The sequence below is a fragment of the Rousettus aegyptiacus genome, unplaced genomic scaffold (genome assembly GCF_014176215.1).
Source record: "Rousettus aegyptiacus isolate mRouAeg1 unplaced genomic scaffold, mRouAeg1.p scaffold_m13_p_8, whole genome shotgun sequence".
Lineage (NCBI taxonomy): Eukaryota > Metazoa > Chordata > Mammalia > Chiroptera > Pteropodidae > Rousettus > Rousettus aegyptiacus.
The window spans coordinates 62,797,514-62,821,378 of NW_023416311.1; positions in this window are offsets into that span (position 1 = coordinate 62,797,514).

A 23,865-nucleotide genomic window follows, 5' to 3' on the forward strand; every position below is an offset into this window, starting at 1 on the left:
AGTGATAGCTCTGAACTCTTCCCAATTCTTTATTCATCCAACATCCTATATTCTACACCCACTCTTTTTTAAATGAGAAACACCAGTTACAAATTAGATAAGTTTATGTATCATTCTGTACAGTCAAAGTCATTTTAAATGAAAAAGTTATTTTAAATGAAAGCAGAGAACATCAGTTATTGTAAATAAGAATATCAGTTGAAATGCTTGGTATTAGAATACCATTTAGCAATAGTGTTTATTTTCCTTTGAAACAATATTTTATGAGGTCGATAATATATTCTCAAACTAAATTGAACAGTATCTTTTACAAGATTTATTATGTAATTTTTATTTCCCAGACTGCAAGTTTTATTGCAAAAGGTTATTCAATTAATTTGACATTTTTCTCTTTCAGAAATCATTTTATATTAAGTACCCTGTTATAGTTAGTTTTTTAGAAATATACCTCAAACTGTTAAGCAATTAACATTGCCTTGAAGATAATAGTTAGAACAAAAATGTTCAGGTTTGACACATAGCAGGAGGTTTCTTTTAACAAGATATCCTTTCAAAGAACATTATTCTTCACTTTGGATGGCATCTATCTATACATCTCTTTTTCCAATGACAGTTCTTGAGTGCAGGAATTGACATTTTATTAATTGCAGTAGTGACTGGTACTAAGAATACTTAGTTTTTTAAAATTTAAATGATAATGTTGAACTTAGTTTCATTGTAGCACAATATGAATGGTTATAGGTTTTATTTTAATTTTATGGAAGTTGAAAAGTATGTTTACTTATGATTAAAATATATATCAAATGTTTTCTATGTACAAGGTAATCTACCCTGCATGTGTGTGTATGTATGTTCACCTAGCTAGGTAACAAGAAGACATTTTTTTCAAAGGCAACTGTAATGTGTGTTCAATCTTCAGAATTACCAGAGAAGAGTAAAAATGTTTTTGTATAACTTAAGTATATACATAATTCATTTTGGTGTGTGTGTATTAGGGACACACTGATATGGAGAAGATAATTATTCCAGAATATTTTTTCTCAAGCCAGCTACTTCTTGAAACATAAAACTCTGAACTTCTTAATGGATCTGTATAGTTTTCCCAAACAATTGAGAAGCTCTTAGTCTTTTGTATTATAACCTATATAATATAAGCCGATGCATGATGTTCTGGAAACCACTATTTAAAAAATTGCCTTTCTATTTTTATTTAAATATTGTATCCTGTAAGCACCTGTTTTGATTGTTTGATGAATTTAAAGCCTGCTTATAACAGAACTAGAGAGGTACCTGGTATGTCGTTATGTTATTCAGTCTCCCAATGAGCAGACTAAGCATAAAACTAAAATAATCAATTCCATAGACAATTGACTCTCTATGTTAATGGAAGACATTATCTTTGTAATCAATCTGTGATAATGGAACAGTGTTGCAAATAACATATTAGCCATAGTATTGCCAATATCCTTTAAATTTGCCATTGCAAAGTATTTATGTTTACATTTAAATATGGGCTTGTCTAATATTCTGTGAATTTATGCTACTTTGAACAAAATATGAGGTTATTCAAGCAGTCTCCAATTACTCTCATTAGCTATGTACTCTAACCAACCACCATTATTTAGTATTTTTCAAACAGTCATTGAACTTTCTCACCTTCTAATTACTGACCTACATTACCTGTTTTCTAGAATACACTGTTCTCTTCACCTCTTATCCTGAAAAATTTTCAAGGATGAATTTCCATCCTGAACCTCATTCTAACTAGATGAGGATCTAACCCCTTTGTGAACTCATAAAGCACTTGAGGCAGAGCTATCTATTAAAATATAATGTGAGTTACATATGTAATTTTAAATTTTCTAGAGCCATATTACAAAAGTAAACAAATAAAAATGATTTAATAATATATTTAATCCTATGTATGGAAAACATAATTTTGATATGTAACCATTATGAATATTAGGAAATATTTTTGTACTGAGTTTTTAAAATGCAGAAAAGTTTGGGAGCAGCTTCTGTCCAAGTGCTCATCAGCCACGTGTGACTAGTTCCAACAATATTAGAGAACACAGCCCTAGAGAGTGCCATCCATGCAAAACATATTTTCTGTGTAATATTTGTTCAGTGTATTTGAAAATCAACTTTATTGGGGTATAATTTACATATGATTAAATACACTGGTTTTAATTGTGCACTTCAGCGAGTTTTGACAAATGTATACACCCCTGTAACAACCAGCTGTGTTAGTTCCTTAATGCTGCTGTAACAAATTGCCACTCTCAGTAGCTTAAAAGAATATAAATTCATTAAAATACAACTCTGTAGTTCAGAAGCCTGAAATATATCTTATAGTGTTAAATCAAGATGTGGGCAAGACTAGTACCTTCTAGGGGTTTTTACTTCGAGAGGCTGTCTGCGTTCCTTGTTACCTGGCCCCTTTCTTTGTCAACAAAGCACGTCACCCCAAACTCTGCTCCTATCATCGCATCTACTTTTTTGAGTTTGGTCCTCTTGCCTTCTCTTATAAGCACCCTTGTGATTACGCTGTGCCCACCTGGGTACTCCAGCATACTCTTCCCATCTTAAAGTCCTTGACCTAATCACATCTTCAGAGTCCCTTCTGCCATGTAAGAATACATATTCATAGGTTCTGGACATTAGAATGTAGACATCTTTGGAGGTGTCATTTTTCTGTCTACCATACACCACACACAGGATAGAGAACATTTCTCTCATCACAGAAAGGTCCTCCTTGCTCCTTTGCAGTGAATCTTTACCAACTTCTAAACTTCACATTATAAATATTTATATAACCTTAGATTTGTTTTGCCTATTCTACAATATATAAATGGAACCATAGAAGGCATGCTGTTTTGTGTCTAGTTTATTATACTTAGAATTTGAAGTTTATCCATAATTCCACATAAATGGGCAATTTCTTTAACTTTATTGTCTAGTAGTAGTCCATTATATGAATATATCATATTTTGGTTTTCCCATTCATTTGTTGATGGATATATGGATTTTTCCAGTTGGTAGCTATTTTGAAAAAAACTGTTATAAGGATACATGCATGTACAGGTATATTTATAGGAGTATTTTCATTTCCCATGTGTTAATACTTAGGATTAGAATTTTGGAGTAATAGATTAGATAGATATATGTGTAAAAGAAACTGTTACATATTTTCAAAGTGGTTTTACCATTTTATGCTTCTACTAGCAATATATGATGATTCAGTTTTGCCACTTACTGTTAGCAATTGGTATTTACAATTTTTAATTTTAGTCATTCAAATGAGTTTGGATTGAAATATCTTGTGGTTTTAATTTGCATTTCCTAATAATTAATGACTGAGCATTTTTTCAAGTAGTTGTTGACCTATTATATGCCTAATTTTGTGAAGTGCCCATCAAGACTTTTATTTTTTTTTAAACTATTGTTTTTCAGATTATAGAGTTATAAGAATGTTATGTATATTCCACATAAGAGTCCTTTTTTCAGATATATGTACTGCAAATATTTTCTCTCAACATATCTTTAATTCTCATTTCTTAACATTTTTTGAAGATCAGATGTTTTAAATAAAATTCAATTTATTTTATTTTAAGATTGTAGTGATCTAAGAAATCCTCTTACCCAAGTGTTATACATATTTTCTTATACATTTGATTATAATTTTAGCTTTTATGGTTAGGCCTATGGTCATTTTTAGTTAACTTTTTTGTAATAAAGTTTTTTCTTTTCTCATATGTATATCCAATTAATTCAGCACTATTTGATGAAAAGATTTTCATTTTCACATTGAGTAAATGAATAACTTTGTCAATTAACTTTTATACATGGGTCTTTTACTAAATTCTTCTGTGCCATTCACCATTTGTCTACTCTTATACCACTTTATTTGTTTTGTTGAATTTTTAGCTATAATTCATTTTTATTTTATTTTAGTGGCTGCTCTAAGAATAATGGTAGGCTTCTTTAACTTATTATTGTATACTTTGAATTAATATTATAGAACTTCATACATCATTCTTTACCCTTCAAAGACGTGAGAACCTTATAATAGAATAATTCCACTTATGGTTATCTTACTTTTGGGCTATTGGTGCCATATATTTTACTCCTACATATATTTTAAACCCCACCCACCAATAATATTTAAATAATTGTTTGTCTTTTAAGAAATTAAGAAAAGTAATCTCTTATATTTAACTACATATTTATCATTTGTCATGCCCTTTACATCTCTTGTCATAGATCTGTTTCCATTTGGTACCTTTTCAGTTAACCCGACAACCTTCTTTTAGTGTTTCTTGTGTAGTTTTGCTAGCAACATATTATCTTAGTTTGTGTTTATATGAAAATATCTTTATTTCACTCTTATTTTTGAAGGATATTTATACTGGCTGCCGAATTCTGGATTGATTTTTTTCTCTTTTTAGTATTTTATACATGTTATTAAATTCTCTTCTGGCCACTAGTCAATCTCCTGAGAAACTAATTATTATTCTTATTGCTGTATATTGTATATAATATACTCTTATCTCTGTTTTCAAGATGTCTTCTTTGCCCATGCTATTTCTCAGTTTGAGTATGATATGCCTAGACATGATTCTCTTTGTATTTATTCTACTTATTTTAAAAGAGCCTGAGATTGGTAGGTTGATATTTTCATGAATTTGGGAAATTCATTACCATTATTTCTTCAATTATTTTCTGCACACGTTTATCTACTTGACTTCTGTGACTCCAATTACCTGAGGATCTTACTATATGATTCATTTGTTTATGATATGTTAAAGGAGCCATCTTCTTTTAAAGAGTTTTGAGTATTTTCTGGGAAAGCCACTTTATTGAAGACTCCTTTTGTTCTAGTCAAAGATTGGTTTTAAGCTTTGCAAAGGTAAGTCCAGAGTATCTGTTATTCTAGGGCTACACCGTGTGGCCTTTTTTGGTTTCTTAGCTGACTAATAGGCTATCAACAAAGATTCTTTACTCTGGTTAGAGAGAACTCCAAAGTTTCCCAAACTTGAACAACCTTTAGTGTCTCCATTTTGTTCTCAGTCTCAAAGCAGCTATTCTTTTCTAGGTCTCAAAGAGTCTCATACTGAGTACATATCATCCAGCCCTCAATTAGGAATCCATGGGAAACTACCACATAAACTTCTGGGCCCCTTTTCTGCTAGAGTCTCTTTTCCCTACTCTGATCACAAGTTCTAAGCCTCTACAGCTCAACGAGATTCTTCTTAGGTTCTACCTCCCTGTGACACAGATGGGAAACTATCACCAGACAGATCTAGAATGGACATGGGGCTCATCTCATGTGTTTACTCTCAGCAATTTCAGTCCTGTACTTTCAATTATTCAATGCCTGAAAATGGCTACTTAATATATTTCGTCTAGTTTTGTATTTAAGGGAGAAGGGCAAGTCCAATTTGAATTACTTTGTGATTAGAATTTGAAATCTCTCCATGAAGAAATATGAAAACATATAATATTCCTTTCTAAACTTCTTTCCAAGAATATTTGGTATGACAGTGAAAACTGTAAGGCCATTATACTTAGATGATAAATTTAATATTTAACATATAGGTGAGTAAGTTAAAGATTCAGAATTAATACATAGGTTATTTAATTTTCTATACTGCCTGTTTTGCTAATTTATGATATTTCTCTGCCCCATGACTGTGTTATTATATCTCAAGCTAATAAAAAGTATCTATCATTATTTTTACTACTAAATTTTCTTGTTGCAAATGTTCCTTCAATGGAAAGTATATTGACTAATTTATTATTGTATAAGATCTTCTCATCTGATTCTGGCTGTGTAAAGAAAACAAATATTTATTTAGAACTGATCAGAATGAGTTTCTAAAACTTTTTTTTAATCATTGGAGATTTTCCCTATACATTATTTTTCTTTGTCCAACAATAATATTTAAATTTACTCTTAATGCTGTAGCCTTATATGAAAATTTCTTTTCATGCTATAACTGAGATTCACTTTGAGGGCTATATTTATGAAATATCATTTACACATTCAGAGTATTTCTAGAAAGTGGGCTTTCTATGTATGTTTAAACATACCATATAAAACAAGGCTCAATATATGTGTGCTATATTTGAAAATATATCTATATAGAAAACCTAAGCTCTCAAAAGCATTTGTACTGCTGAGTTTTTAGAAAGCAGCTGCACTATAAATGACATATATATCAAAATACATAATACAGATTTTGCAGGTATTGTCCCTATTTATGGTGGGTGATTTCCTTTCTAAAATTTTCTATCAGTCTTATTTATTTCATTTCTTAAAAGAGGTTTATTGTTACAGCCTACAATCTAATGTGAAATTGCAAAACTCTGGCTTATTGACCCTCACAATAAATCACTACATTGTATCTTTTATTCAAAACACAGTTTGGCATCTACACTGTTGAGGTCTATGATTTTCCACAAACTAAATATACTTAGAAAACTAAATAAGTCTCAGGGTTCTTTAAAATGTGATATTAAATCTGTCCATATTTCACAGAAAATTCTAAGTATCAATTTAAGGACATTTCTTGGGGGAAAAAATATAACTAAGTTAAGGAGTACTCAGATTGAAGCTGAAATTTTGACTCATTTGGACAATTTAGTGGAAGAGCCATTTTATATCACAGTGGTTACATTAGAAATAACACTGTGAATGCTAAAATTTACTTTGATAAGTCAAGCTAGATCTTTCTGAGATCTTTGATATTTACTGGTCATTTATTTTTCAAATAGAATATATAACACTTATTTGAGTGTGAAATTCAAATGGGTGGCTATCTGTTATGTTATTTCTGTTGAAAGTGGATGAGCTCCTTTCCCCCAAATTACTTCATTTGCAACCTATAAATGAGCCTGAAATATGAACATTTGAGGTTCATCCCCTTGGGTTTTAAAGATTATATCAATCTTTGTTTTATTCTTTTACCAATTAACCAAATATTTATTAGTCCTTAACCTTGTCCTAGTCTATACTAAGTGATATGCAGGGAAGTAGAGCAGAATACTGGGATGGAAGCATGTTGGTGTTATTTTATGTAAAATAATGACAGAGGACTCAGATGAAGTGACGCATAAGCAGAGACCTAGTGATATTGAGGAATGAGCCACATAGATAACTCAAGAAAGAGAATTCCACTCAACAAGAAATATAGAGAACTTGAGATGAGAGTGCATTTGAGAAACAATGGGTCAGTGTAACCAGAACAGTGAGTGGGGAGATTGTTAAGAAATAAAATCAACAACAAAAAACAGTCCAATTAAAAAGTGGGCAGAGGACCGGAATAAGTATTTCTCCCAGGAAGATGTACAAATGGCCAATAGACGTATGGAAATATGCTTAACTTCACTAGCTATTAAGGAAATGCAAATCAAAACCACAATGAGATACACCTCACACTTGTTAGAATGGATATTATCAATAAGACAAGTAATAACACGTGTTGGAGAGGATGTGGAGAAAAAGGAACCCTCATACACTGCTGGTAGGATTGTAAATTGGTACAGCCACTATGAAAAACAACACGGAGTTTCCTCAAAAAGTTAAGAATAGAATTACCATATGACTCAACATTCTCTCTTCTGGGTATCTACCTCCCAAATTTAAAAACATCTATAAAGATATTTACATCCTAAAGGTCATTGCAGTATTATTCACTGTGGCCAAGACATGGAAGAAACCAACATGCCCTTCAATAGATAATTGGACAAAGAAGATGTGATACATATACAAGAATATTACTCAGCCATAAGAAAAAAAGAAATAATGCCATTTGCGACAAAATGGGCGGATCTTGACATTATCATGCTAAGCAAAATATTCAGACAGAAAGAGTTGAGAACCATATGACTTCACTCATATGTAGTAAGAAAAACTGAAAGCAACAAACAAACAAGACAAACAGACTCATGGACATGAACAACAGTTTAGTGGTTACCAGAGAGAAAGGGATGGAGGAGATAGAAAAGAGTAAAGGGAGTCAATATATGGTGACAGAAGGAGATTTAACTTTGGGTGGTAAATACACAATATAATATATGTATGACAAATTGTACATTTGAAACCTATATAATTTTATTAACCAATGTCACTCCAATAAATTTAATTTTTAAAAAATAAATAAGATCAGAAAGCCTGCCAAGAATACACAAGAACTTAGACACTTTCAAGAATTCCCAATTCCTGTCCCCAGTTTTGTTATCACCTAAATAAAGTCCATCAAATTAGATGTCATTTCCTAAATTATATCTCAGAATTCCCCTTCTGCATGTCCACTTTCATTGTTTTGGTTTAATTTGCTTACTCTCTCACCTAACTAATAAAATTACCTCCTTAGTATTTTCCAAAAATGAGTGATCATGAAGGAAAACTCTAAAACTCCAGATCCTCTCGCCCCACCCCTAAACCACTAAGTCATAAACTTAGAGCCAGGGCCTTGAGTAATCATTTTTAAATATGTGCCTTACCTGAATCTTATGATCAGAGATGTTTAGAAATTTCTCTTATAAATGTCCTGATTGTTTCTACATTCCTTTCATACTTGCCATCCCTTCTCTCACCAGAAAATTCAAATTTTATAACTTTCTGGCTCTTCTCTTGCTTAAATGTCTCAATAAATAAGGTGGTATACTTTTAAAGACTTAGAAATTCATGTAATGCTTTTCACATTTTGTTATTAATCTGTGACCCTACCATTATCTCCTGACTCTTCTGAATACATGCTCACATACACACATCTGTCTTGCATTGGTGATCAATCAAACTTTAGTATATTTTCAGAAATTATTAGATATTTTTATAGTTTTGCTTTTTTTTTCTCTTTTGGGTACATCCATCCATATATATGTACAAACATACATACATCTGCCTATGTCTATGTCAACTGGAAAAAAACTAATCATCCACCAAGAATCAGGTTAAAATTTTTTTCCTATTTAGACTTCTTTTTCTCCTTTTGCAGTTGACAAATTTAGTTGACCTCCACTGTGTTCCATATCAGTTTAGTGCTTGTGACATTGTCACAAGTAAATTATAGAAATTAAATATTAATATTAAATATGTAGTGATAAATTAAATATGCAATATTAAATACTTAAATCACTCTTCTATCAGAGCGTGAACTTCTTGAAAGCAAGACATATTTCATTAACTTTTGATTTGCTATTATAGTAGAATTCATGGACCAGTTACATTATCATGAAATGTTTACAAAATGAGTGAATCAGTGTAATAAGTTAAATAGGAAAAAATGTGGAGTCTAAAAATTTAGACACTATTTTCAGAAGTTCATAAACATTTTAATTTAATAATGATGTTTTAGACGTTTGTATTAATTTAATAGTTCTAATTTTTAAAATTTAACTTTTTGGAAAACTAACATCAAATCTCTATGTACAGCATAGTTAAATACTTTTTGATTGTACAGTTTCGTATACTGTTTCAAACTCAGATTTATTAAATATTATTCAATAGCTTTCTTAAAAAAACTTCTGTTATAATATTAGTGGCATTCTGTTTTTCAAATCATTCACCACTAGTTGAGAAATAATTTCATATATACAGTTTATTTTCAGAGTGCTTGTTTAATGAATGACAAATGGAGTAATCAGATTTGGAGATGGTAAGCAGAGCAAGGATAAAAGATATAAGGAAACCTAGAAGAAAGTGGAGTCTTCTGGCCAAAGGAAGAGAGACTATCTGGCAGAAGGACGTTGACCAGCATTTTAGAATAGGATGAGGATGGGTGATTATGTAGATGGTAAGAATAAATATAAATTGATACCTCATAATTATGGAAAGGGAAGAGATGATACAGTATACTAGGAGCTTAATTGAAGCTTTTAATGTTAAGAGAGGTTTGTTTTCTTTTCAGGTATGCATGATTTGAACATATTTCCATACACAGAACAAAACACAGGTGTTCAAGTGGGAAGTTAAAGATACACTTGTGAGAAGGGAAAACTAAAGATACCAGGTTTGGGAGGAATGAAACACGTGGAGAAATAGGAGTTGGGGAAGGGAATCATTTTAGAACATAGAAGAAGCAAATCACCTTAGACAGATTTAAGGAACAAAACGATACTAAGAAATATTTTTATTCACCCTATATCTTAATTACTTTTGCTGTGATTAATGAAGTAGCCTCTGCTTGAGTCTATTATGTTTACTCAAACTTTTGTCTATAATTCAGCCATAAATGAATCTAATCAATGTGCTTATCTGTATTTCAATCCATATCTTTGGAGCTATTTCTCTAAATTTTAAAATTATTTCATGTAGTCAGATTTTCAAGAATCACCACTAAAAATGATGACCTGAAAGACATTTTGGTGTATAATAAGGTACCAGTGGGTTTGGAACTAATAAAATTGGGACATGTATATCTATTAGTTTGAAGATACAGTATCTGATTTTAAAACCTATAATAAAGCTACAAAATTGAAGAGTATGAAATAACTGTAAGAATAGATAGTAAGATCAAAGTAAAAACACAAATGATTCAGAAGTACACTGATACATATTCAATAAATTAATTTTCAAAAAAGAGACCAATATAAGTTAGCTTAAGGAATGTTTTTTTTTTTTCCCCATACCTGAATATCTCTAAAGGAAAAAATGAAACTTAACCCCTTCCTCAGACCATATACTTTAACTTGAGTTGGATCACAGACAGAAATGTAAAGTATACAACTATGAAGTTCTAAAAGAAAAAGAAAGCATAGTTTTGCAAACTTATAGTTAGTAAATATTTCTTAGAGAAGCATAAAGAAAAAAATGATTAATCGCATTTAAGTTAAAATTTTCTGTTCATAAAAAACACCATTGAAGAAATGAAAATGCAAGCTAGAAATGGAAGAAAAGAACCATGGTACATATACCTGATGTTGTAACAGTTATATCAGGACATATAAAGAACCCTTAAGGTCATTAATAAATAGATCAATAACCCCTCAAAGGACAAAAAACATAAACAGACACTTTAAAAAATACATACAGATGGTCAATGAGAACATGAAAAAGTTCTTGGTATCATTAGTCGTCAAGAAAATAGAAATTAAATTTATAAATACCACTTAGTAAAATTATATCCATATATATGAAACTTCAAATATGCACATATAAATACATACACATGTGTATATGAAACTGTGTTGAATACAGGAATCATTTATTATTTTTCTGAGTCTAAGGTGTGATGATAATGTGGAACTATAATGAAAATTAAATCAGTGATATGAATGAGCTGAGATTAACAAAAATTAATTGAAGAAAGAAATAAATTATTTATTCATTTATTTGAACATATGTGCAAACTTATAATGAAGAGCTTCACAAAAGGATCAGTCATAGATCTGAAAAAGAACTTATGTAGATCAAGGGGCGAGAAACGTTGAGAAGCTCTTCTTTTCTTTACTGATTCATATTGTTTCTTAGAATGAATTTTGTTGTATATAGAATGATTCATTAACTTTAGGACTTTATTTTTTATAAAATTAAAAAATTTATGGTCTATAATTCAAGCTATGTCTATCTACTTTTAATAATTATTTAAAAGAAGTATTTATTTGAATTATTTTTATAATAAACTGTTGTGAAATGACAGCTAAAGAAAACCCTCTCTTTAATGTCACTGACATTTATTTTCAGACTCCAGAAAAAATACAGCTTCCTCCCATCATTTCATTAGCAAGCAATATATAATGCTTTGTGGGAATTATCCTTTCACACAAAAGAAAAGTTTCCTTTGGTGAAAAAAGTAAATATAGCAGTATGTAGTTTTTGAATTAATTTTGTATTAATCTTAAATGGTATCTTGACAGCAGTACAAGGTTTATCAACAAAAAGAATAAAATTTTGAGATAAGATAATATGCAGCAAATTGTGTACTTTATTGTTTAAATCACAAGAGTTATTAATATTAAAGGATAAAACTCTATATAAATAAAGGGAGAATAGAACCTTCCCTAATGGTTTTAACCTCAAATTAAGGATGTTCAGTCCTCTCAGAGCCTTGTTCTTTTCTAAGCTAAAATTGAAATACAGTCCAAAATTTCTCTTCGGTTGAGACATACTGACAACATTTATAGAGCACTCATTTAGAAATTGTACAGATATCACTTTAGTGGTTTGTAAATCATTAGAAAGTATTATGTTCAAATAATATTTAAATGACTTAAATTATTTTAATCCTCTCTATATAAATCACACCTTCTGAAATTGCATAGTACATTTTTTTGTATGGTTCTCAATACATTGTTTTAAAGTTCTTTGCATTGTTGTTACTTTTTTCATGTTGTTACTTTTCTCAGACACCCTTCTGACTGTAGCTCCTTAATGTGAGGGTCCATTACCGTTGTGGTTATCTTTGTCCATTCTTTACTTGGTAGTCACTTAATAAGTGTTTAATAAACAAATAAACCTTTAAAACAAGAAAGGCAACATAAATATAATTTATTATACTCCCAGAATCACAAACATATACTATTATAATTTAACACAAATGGCTACCTAAAAATTAATGAACAGAATTTAAAATGAAGGGAGGAATTACATAATGGTTTATATCCTATAGAGATTAGCTCGTTTTAGTTTTATAGAGATTAGCTAGTGGACTTTTGGCATTTGATAGATATGCAGACACATGAACATACATAGTATTTGGTGTAGTCTGTGTAAATGAATATTTATAAGGAAAGCCTTAAAGATTTATTCCACTCCTTCATATATCTGACTGGATTTCACTACTTTATTCATTGTTCGGGTTTGTCTGAATATTACTCAATTACTCAACTGCTTTATTTTTATCTGCCTCAGGTCCTCCCAACCTTAGCTTAGATTAAAACTATAAAAAAGTCAATTTTTAAAGCTGTACATAGAAAACACTACATCAAAACTGTTAATATACATTTCAAACAGAAAACATGCATATCTTCATTTGTCTTTCACCTCATTTATGTCAGCCTGTATCTTACTGTCAAAAAATTACTTTTCAGCTCGAGACAATCTAATTTGACTGTGATGTCGTCTGATGCTTGAGTATTACAGTGGCTTTTTTTGCTTAAAGATTTGCAAAGCCAGTCCAAAAATTTTATTATCAGAGCAGAGCATCAGTGCATTTTTTGAACATTCATCACAAACAGAATGTATGAGAGCTGGAGAAGAATGAATCATCCTAGATTACCTATCTGGTACTTGAGAGGCCTACCACAAAACAGCAACAGCAGAGATTAACCTGCTGGATTTCCTGGGAAATTTACAGAGGCTGTTCTATGAAGAAATAGAAACCCCATTTGCAAGATCCTTACCTGTGAAAGGTATCTTAAATCACAGGAAGACTGGACATGAAAATTCTGTGAGGGTGCCCTATAGGTCATGGTAATCTTGATAATCTTTTCAACAATCTCTCTTTTCACTGGTTGTTTTTAATCTTTGAAAACATATGTGCATTCAAATGCAGAATAGTTTGACATAGGAACAAAATTTTAAAATTGATGTTACCCATGAGAGAGTTTCATAGTCCTTGAAAGATATTCTGATAGGGACCTTAAATCTCACGTTTTTTGCCCAGAGAAGTGAACTGTGACTGAGTTATATGTGCATCCTCTTTCTAGCCACCAATTTTCCACAATCACTGCTAGCAAGTTGGTCTTTCTAGACAGTTTAATCAATTAATCACTGTGGCCATTAGGTTTGTACAGTGGAATTCCAACTGGTTAAAGCGTCAGCCTTTCTCTGTGCTGATCATCTTTCCAATTCCTAGTGTAGTGACTTCCTTCATGACCGTAGTACATTGACCTTGGAAAATCCAAAGCAGCTAGCTATACTTCAGGGAAATATTTTAGTATTCTTGTTTCCAGGTAAGCAGAATAACTACCAAAAACATATCCTTCCTCTTTTATCCACCAAAAATAACCTTTGTATCTAACATTAACATTTGAGAAATTTATTTGGACAAAGGCAGTAAGGACCTAGGATGAAATAATATTGAACTAATCTTAAAATACACATTAATATATTAAACTAAAATTGAAAGGCTATCTAGAGCTGTTAGATTGTAGTTAGGAAACCAAATGTTCTCATACTCATCATTTGCATGCTGCTGGGACTTAGAACGGGGTATCTAAATTAACAATGCATGGTTTTATATGAAGCATCAATTCCTATATGATATATATTAGGTATATTACTATATATACACTAAATATATATATTTATACCATATTTATACTAATATATGTATATTTATGGATATCCTTAAGCATCAAAAGGCATCCAGGGAGAGCAGTTTTACAAATAGAATAGAATGTGTAAAGAAAATAATCCAATTTTTTTGTCTGTTTAGATTCCCAGATATAGGTGAGAGAGCTTCTTGATAAGCCCAAGACTCCTAGAGATCTTGAAAACAAGAAAAGCAACATAAAAACAACTTACTGCACTCCCAAATTAATTGCTGTAATGGTTATGATGGAAGAGGACAGCACAGTCTGCTGGATTCTAGTGCTCTGGTTCTCAGCAGGAATTTTAGGATCCCTCCTATTCCTTTCAGATATGTGTGCCACCTTTATTATATTATTCTCCATGGTGGTTCCAGACTTTTTGCTTATTCTGGGTCTAAGACTGTTCACTTTACTTTCTTATTAAGCCTAAGATTTCTATTCAAAATGAAAAATGCAGCACATCTGGATTCTCAGACGTTATAGCTTGTTGATAATGTCATTTCCCTAAAGTGTCTCCATGCTTTTGTATATACCATCTATGAAATATATTTTTTGTTTAGAAGTTTCATAGATTATTAAAATATTTTCTCTGCTTAGATGACTACATTTTTGTCATATTTACATTTTAAACATTTAGAACATCAAACTGGGCATTAATTAGTCTTCATGAAAATCTGAGTAATTCAGTTCATCTCTTTTATTTAAGAACACTTGTTCCTGGGTGTTTGTGAAGGAGCAAACTATCCTAACTATTCAAAAACTAGATTTATGCCAAGTTAACACACATTCTTGACCTCTGTCTAGGATTCTTGGGCTTTATCAAGCAGCTCTAATTCTCATAGGTATAAACAACTGAAGGTACCAGCAAAAGGAATTAGAGACTACATATTATTATAAAACTGAGATTTCTAAGGGAATATGAAATTCCTAATCCAGCCTTGAAATAAAGATTGAGTTTCTCTATATTAGCTTTAATATTATCTCTATTTCTATTACTGAAGCTGAAGTATAATAAATATTTTTCATATTTTCATAAAAAGAAAATCTCACAGTAAAGTATATGGACATAAACTCACTGTTTCGGTTGTCACTGATGAGATTAGAAGTTAATTTATGCCAGAAATCACAGTCCAGACATGATTGTCCAGTAAAGGTTACTCGTTACTCGCAGCAGTAATGAGACCACAGGTTAAGTTGATGATTCTGAGTGCTTGTTTATAATCCAGGCTTCTGAATTCTACCTTCAAGGATGTTTTTGTGATTTAAAACATATGAGTCCTGCCACAACAAAGATGTCAAAAAACTCAGTAAAGGAGATAAGGATTCTGCATTTAAACCTATAAATACATTTCACGTAGACTTTTATTCAAGCCCATTATTATATCTGAGATCTGGGGGGAAAACATGTGCAATTTTTATGTTTTTTATTTTTATTATCTTTGTCAATAATGACAATTACTTCTGACTACTTTGGAGCTTATTCTGATAAGGCCTTTACCTTATTCTGATACCAAAATTACCTATTTCTCTTTCTTGTTCTCTAAACTATGTTTAATATAGAATTATATAAAACTCACATTACATGGTTTACATATTTTGTAACATGTCAGAATTCCCACTATATGAGAGATGGGCTAGGTATATTGGAGGTAAAGATAAATATTTAATGTAATAGTGATATTTATGGTTTGTATTTTTAAATGAAATAACATTTTGTAAAAGAATATATCTATAAATTGAAATTATAATCTTTTTATTTTTGACATAAGTAGATATAGGCCAATTCAGATGATTTCTTCTTGTGTGTTTTAGCAGTTTTGACTATCAAGGAATTAATTGGTCCATTGCATTTAGTTATCAAACTTGGTGGGCATAGAGTTGATCAAGGTATTTCTTTTCTAGTCTTTTAATGTCCATAGGATCTATAGTCATGTCCCTTCTCTCACTTCTAGTTTTAGTAATTTGTATGATTTCTTTTTTTCCTAGGTAGTGTGGGTAGAGGCTCATCAAATTTATTGATTTTTTTTTCAAATTTTATGTTTTGTTGCTTTCTGTATTGATTTCCTGTTCTCGATTTCATTATTTCTGCTCTAATTCTTATTATCTCTTCTCTTTCTAGTTTTCTAAGATGGAAGCTTAGATGATTGATATTAGACATTGCTTATTTTCTAATATATATGCACTCAATGCTAGAACTTTCTTTTAAGCACTGCTTTTACCGCATCCCACAAATTTTGATGACTTGTTTTTTATTTTCATTTAGTTCAAAATATTTTGAAATTTCTTTTGAGATTTCTTCTTTGATGTATATGCTAAGTAGAAGTTGATAGTAATATAATAAATCGATGGAATAATATCAACTTATTTCAATTTTTCTCTGTATACTTAAAAAAGGAGAAGTGTCCTTTCTACAAATCATCTCTACTAACTTTTGTCCATTGTTAAAAACTAAACTATTCATTTATTTTACATATTTGTTTCTAATGTTTTCATGCCTGGTTTTTAATAACACTAAGACTTAGCATAAATGGCGCTAATGATACTTCATAAATGTCATATCAGTGTATTCCCAGAATTTTAAATTATTCTTACATTTCTTAAAAGCATTTTAATGAAGAATGTAAGAATTTTAATATATTTTGCTATTTTTAGCTCCTCACTACATAAATGTATTTCTTACTTGTCCCTTCCATCTACTATTATGCTAATGTAACATGAGCATACATAGAAAAAAGTAAGCCTGTTATAGTATTATATTCATGTATTCTGTGAACTAAAATAGCCAGGTGGGAGCCATCCAATTCACATGTTTATAAACAAATATATCTAAAGGTTTTTATTTTTTATTTTTTGCACTGTGGCTTTATTAAAATTCTCCCCATTTAGCATCACATGACTAAAAACACAGTAAAATGAGTTTCCTAAACTTTATGCACCATGACAGATGATTGCCATTATCAGTTAGTAATTTCTTTTCTTGATTGAATTCGTTCATGATTAAACAGAATGAGGAGATTAAAGAGGTATAGTTCAGATAGTATTCTTCCAGGTTCTGAGGATCAACAAGATCACCATCATTAGAAGTTCTATATCCTGAATATCTGCTGCTTTCCTTAAAACCTTTATTACTTAGCTCTTGGGCTTTACTATGTGGTTTCTCCAAGTTTTGTGTTTTTAAAAACAATTAATTTTTTGAATATGTTGCTTTCTTTCAAAAAAATGTTGCAAATATTGGCTGCTGTCTTCACCTGTTATTCCTATAAAGGTTGAAGAGGGCTGGTCCTCTTTGTATATTTAAATAGAAGCTCTCCTTGTAGCATTCACTCTGTCACATTTTGTTTTTTGGTGATAAAGGGACATTGTAAATCCCTTTTGAATTACTTAAAGGACTGGCCATTGCTGTTAGCAAAAAGGCACTTGATGCCTCTAAAGATTAACCATTTTCTCAGAAGCAGTAGGTGATAATCGTTAGCATTCAATTATCTCCTTTTCCATATTGGGAAGGTTACATTTAACAACTTTATTTATACAAACTTAACTCATAGCTTTGATCTTTAGCATCTGCTAAATGCTTTTATTAGTTCACTTCAAATTTTATCACTCTCTCTTTAAATCTTTCTACAAATCTAGAGCAGTGGGTCTCAAAGTTGACAATTTACTTTTCTAATGAGCTCTGAGATAATGCAGATAATGTTTTATCTGGAGACCCATTTTGGAAACCACACCTCTGGAAAAAGAGGCAAAGCATTTCTCTTCTTTGAAGAGAAGGAAATATCTTCCAACATGTAACTAAATAACATTTCTTTCTTATATTTACTTGTTGAACCTATTATCCATAAAATATAGTCATAGGCTTATTATCTTAAAAAATCTTATATTTCATGTTTTCTTACTTGTTTTGCTTAAGAGAGCTAAAATGTTTCAAGTAGCTGTTTTCAAAGCTGAGAATGAAACCAAAGTTTCTTGACTCTCAGTTCATTGGTCTTTCCTCTCGTAAATTTTTCTTTATTGTTAGTATATAATATATAAAATGCCAATTTTAATTACTATAATACCTTTATTTTCTACACTCATAGAATGCAGTTTACTGTAGAGTTTGTTAAGAAAGAGTCACAACAAGGTATATTATAACTCATGCTTTCTTTGATAAAATTAGTAGGGAGGTATAATAAAGTATCTTTATATAGGCTTTATATGAGAAATAAAAGTACACAGAAATAAAAAAGAAAACACTGCACAGCATGTCAGGAAACTATACTACTATAGTTTGGCTGTAAGAGCTCTTGAGGAATTAAATCTTTTTTCTAGGCAGTTTTGCTTTTTTTTAGCCCCTGCCTTGGGCCACTGGCATTAGAAGTATTTAAATGCCTCAAAGAAACCTAGAAACACTTCACTACTTCTCTTGCCCTGTGTCTCAAGTGAGATGAAGGTGTGCAGGTCCTGCCACTGCCAAAGTGAGAGATGGACACTGCTTCAAAGTGTAGGGAAATTTGAAATAGAAATGCATTGATAAGACAAATTGCCGAATTCCTCCTTTCAGAGAGTAAGAATGCAGTAGCCTGTTCCATAAAGGAAGTATTTTCTATTCGTAGTAAGTGTCCATTTTCCTTGCCACTTTTATGGTTCTAGAGGTACAACAAATTAATGCACCATAAATGGTATCACATGATGACTAAAGAATGTTTGGCATTGTTAAATAATTCGTATTCTTAAATTTGTAGAGGTAATGTGCATAAAGAATGATACCAGTATTTACATTAGTAACTAGAAGAATATTTAACACTGGAAATGAAAACTAATTTATATCTAATAAAATTAAATTTAATTAAAACAAGTATATGATAATGGCATTTGACTTTGTTGACATTTTGACTCCAAATCTAGAAGCATATTTTATATGTATGTATATTCCATGTGTAGCATTTAATGTAAATTTGCTCATGGGAGCATGACATCAGTCGTGCCTATAATAATGACATTTTCTGGAACAATTCATAGATTAATGTAATATACTATGAATCAGTCCAAAGATGAAATAGCATGTTGAATAAAACACATGTCAAACTTGACCTTACAGGTACTCTCAGACACAAATTAGGAATGTCAACTAAATGCTTTTAAAGCAATTTAATTATGTTTATCAGGTCACCTAAGAAAACTTACAAAAATGGCAGGTGTTTATTTTTTCTTTTTTTTCTCCCACATATTTTACCCCTTTTACCCTATATACCTTCCCTTTCCATCCTCTCCCCTACCCTCTTAAGAGCAAATCTTAGTTTCTATAAATTGTCAATTATGCTCATTTTTATTTTATACATGGTTAATGGGTGTGAACTCTTCTACTTGCTATTAGTGTTAGTAAAAACTTCTAAGAACAAATCCACATCTTACAATTGTACTTAAAATATTTTTTTAAATATAAAATGTTTCAGAAAATAGAGATTGTTTTAGAAAAAAATAGAAGAATACATGACAGTTCCCCTTTCAATTTAAGGAAAATATAGAAAGGATGCAAACATTTCTGACTATATTAGAGAAAAATTCTTGTACAAATAACATTGAAATTAATTACCATATACAACATTATTTTTGTCATTACATATTATTACGAATAATCCTATTGCATTCCTCTCTCTACTCACAGTATTACTCTCAATACTTTACTTTTGACACTTCTAGTCACCAAATGTGTGGGTTTTCCACACTTGGCAGTTTTTCTGACTCTCTGGACACAAGCTGGGTCAATTCAGTTCACTTCTGAAATTGTCTATCTGGAGATAGATCAGATCCTACAGGTTAAGGGTTCAGTCCCACAAGACTACTCCTGTCACTTTAGATGCCGGTTGTACGTCCAGGTTGTCACCTGTGTTTCTGATGGAATGGTTATAAATTAAAGGTTCCCATAATTTCATAATATACAAGTTTATTATAAAAGGATATAATTCATAAATAGCCAGATGGAAGAGATGCAGAGGGCAAGATATAAAAGAAGGAGCTTGGACCTCCCATGCCCTCTTTGGGCTCACTGCACAGTTAGCACTTGCACATGTTTTCCAATCCAGAAGCTCTCTGAACCCTCTTCTTTGGGAGTTTTTATGGAGGCTTCATTAAATAGGCATGACTGAGTAAATCATGGGCTACTAGTGATTAAGTCAGTCTTCAGTATCCTCTCTCCTTCCTGGTTGTGAGCTGGCAAGTAATGCTCACAGTTCCAACTCTCTGATCACAAGCTTGATTCCTTGGCAACTAGTCTCATCTTTAGGAGGTTTCCAAAACTCACCTTGTTAACATAAACCTAGGAGTGGTTGAAAGGGGCTAGATATGAATAATAATTGCTTTTATGGCTTCTATCATTTAGGAAATTCCAAGGCTTTTAGGAATTCCATTTCCCAAGAAAGGGATGAAGATCAAATGTATATTTCTTATTACAAATCACAGTATTACATATATCTAGGTATATTCATGGGTGAAGAGAGATTTGAACAAGTGATCAACGTGTTAAATTTTTAAATTTTCTTTATAATGTCCCAGCATTAAAGTTTGAAAGAACTTCAGAAATAGCATATGATTCTTTAAGTAACATGAAAATTCTTTGAAGAAATAAAATATTTTGTTTCCTTTAATAATGAATTTACCATTACCATTACAATGTTTATTCCTTGTAATGTTCAGCAATCTTGTAAAACAGAGCTCTTAACATTCATTGTCAAATGATGGCTTTTTCCAAATCTAAGTTTGACTATGCTGATTTTACATTCTTTCAGTTACAGTTTTCAGCAGAATATAGTTTTGCCATACTGAAATTAATATTAAAAATTTAATAACTGTAATCACGTAAGATTTCCACATATGGTTTTATTCTCAATAAAGAGCACAAGTTATATGAAAATCTTAATTATAACATCAAAAAGATTGCTTTTTTTATGAATTTAAAGCAGAGACCTAAGTTTAATGGAAATTAAAACCATAATATGAATTATGTCTTCATTTTATTACTCATCTAGACACTACCAGAATACCTACACATGAGCAGTAATCATTAAATTTAGTTGTTTAGAATATTTTGCAAAGTTTAATTCATATTGAAGCCATAGATTTTAAGTTTATTTTCATAGTTTTAGATTATCCAGAAAGGAAGACAAAACATATATTATTTAAAATTTGTGGCTTGACTCTTAATATTTTGATATTTATGGGTCTCTACCTTTTTGCCCAAGGCTCTGCAAATTCTAAAGGTAAACTCACCCTATGCCTCAGTTGCTTCAGTAAGAGTAGTGAGTTTGATGATCTCCAACTGTATCATTTATACATTTTTATGTTTCAAAAGAGAAGAGAATTACTGTTGGCCTTTCTTGGAGAGCCCAACAGATTTTGAGGGCCTCAAGCCCCCCATGGATTTAGTAGAATTTTAATTAGTGCCAACTTTATAATGATGATTAATCTTGCATAATCTTGCACATCTCTAGTTCTGAAAGACAGCTTTTACTGCAACTGTCATCTTCCCTGACAACCGTGCAATTAATTGAAACAATATAAGATTGTAGCTAACATTTTTTTCTAGAAAGATCATACTAAATTCCCTGATTTTTCTGTTTTAGTATTTTTATCTACATTAGAGTAATCTCAGAATATTTCTTTAAATCCTTTAAGTATGATCAAATAATTTGTATTTATTTCAGATTAAATAAACAGAGATTCAGATTTCTTCCCCATGCTATGCCTGCTGATAATGGCTATATGTAGAAGAGGATATGATTTCACTTAAGTGTTTTACTATAAATGGTAATGACAAAAATGGACTTTTCAGTTCAGGGATGAATAAAAGAAAGATTTACATGAGATGTTTTCTGTCAGAAACTAAGTCTCATTCTTCAGCTTTCCATTCTGGAAGCAAGCAAATAATCAATGAAATTTCTTTTGTTCACAGTTACTGAATTCTCCTGGGATATATTTGCATAGTTTTTCTATCAAACGAATGGCAGGAATAAGCCATTTTCTTTGAGAATGTCGATAAAAAAATAAGAAAATTCTTATTGTGGAATAGCTTCAGGACTGTTGACACAAATGAAATTTTCTGGTTTGCTGCCAAGAACAGCATCCCCAAATTAATGCCCATTGAATGAATCCAGCAGTTACAGATGGTTTTTATTTCTATTTTTAACAGCATTAAGGGATTACAAATATTTTTTTTTCTTTGAGATTATTGCACTGTTCTGATGATTGAAATCTCTTTGCACTTCAGCCTTTACTTTTGTAGAAGACACTTGCTGCTGTTGTCTTATTGCTCAGTTATGAAGCACAGAAAATGCTCCATCATCGTATTGCAAAAACAAAATGGGCTCATAATAAATCAAGAAATGGGCCCTACTTGTGTTGGTAGAACTCACAGACAAAAGAGAAATTGTAGATTTTTTTTTCTTTAGAGAATCTGAACTTTTCATTAATCAGTTTTGAAAATGAGAAAACCTATATTGGTTACTGAAACGCTGATAGCTGTATCACTTAGTGAAATAGTGCTTAGATTAACAGTTATGCTCACTGAAGAATTATGTTAATAAAGAGATGAAAGAGAAAAAGATATTTAAAGAGATGAAGTCTCATCTTGCTTTATTTAATTACAATAAATTATACCACAAATTACCCAGACTCTCAACATTAGAACAATTATTATCTAAAATCTGAAATTCTATTTTGCATACTACCTAGGAGAAAAGTTCTAGGGTGGAGTAGTCATCTTTCAATGAGTTCTTTCCATGAACCCATGTGGAGTCTTATTTATTACCTTATTAGTACATGTTTGGCCTGAAGTAACCTCAAACAGAACAATTTCAGCAGATTTTTTTTTTTTTTCCGTCATGCTCAAAGAGATGAAAGTTTCTTTCTCAATAATGCAAATTACCAAAGACTTGCAGGTTTTGTGGTCTGAACAAAATTAGGCCTGGCCTAAAATGAATTATAAGCTACAAAGTTACCATTACAACCAACATCATGACTCAGGAATCTTTATTCAATTTTATCAGTTTCTTTGTTGCCACGTCCTTCAGTATTTTAATATTAAGTTCAACTTGCTGTACTGATAATCAGCATTTTTTTCACATAGCCTTTGTCAGGATCATGTTTATTTTTCATGTGTTTGTTTGTTTATTATTAACTGTCCCATCCAAAAAAAAAAATGTAAGCTCAATGTCCATTTATTCATACCAAAGTCATGGCACTTGGTACAATACCTGACAGTGATATTGCGAATAAAGTAGTAAACAAGTAGGCATGTTAAAACTTGACCCACTGTATTTTCCTTAATTTTCAACTCTTTTGTTATACTAAGATTTATATTTGTGTTTTGCTTTGAGAGAATGAATCCATAGTTTATATTTAACACTATTCCAACAGTATGCTTTTTTTTGTCTAAGTATTTACAATTAGGTTGTTTCAAGTCTTAGGCATTTCATGGAGGACAATTCACCTTGCTATAGCATGATAATGAGACCTCATTGGGAGCATGGATTTTTCCTGCTTACCAAGACAGTACCTCCTTTCATATTGATGAAAGCAGATGAAAATTTTAGAAATGTTTATATTTTTCTCTTAAAATATGGAGGAATGGGA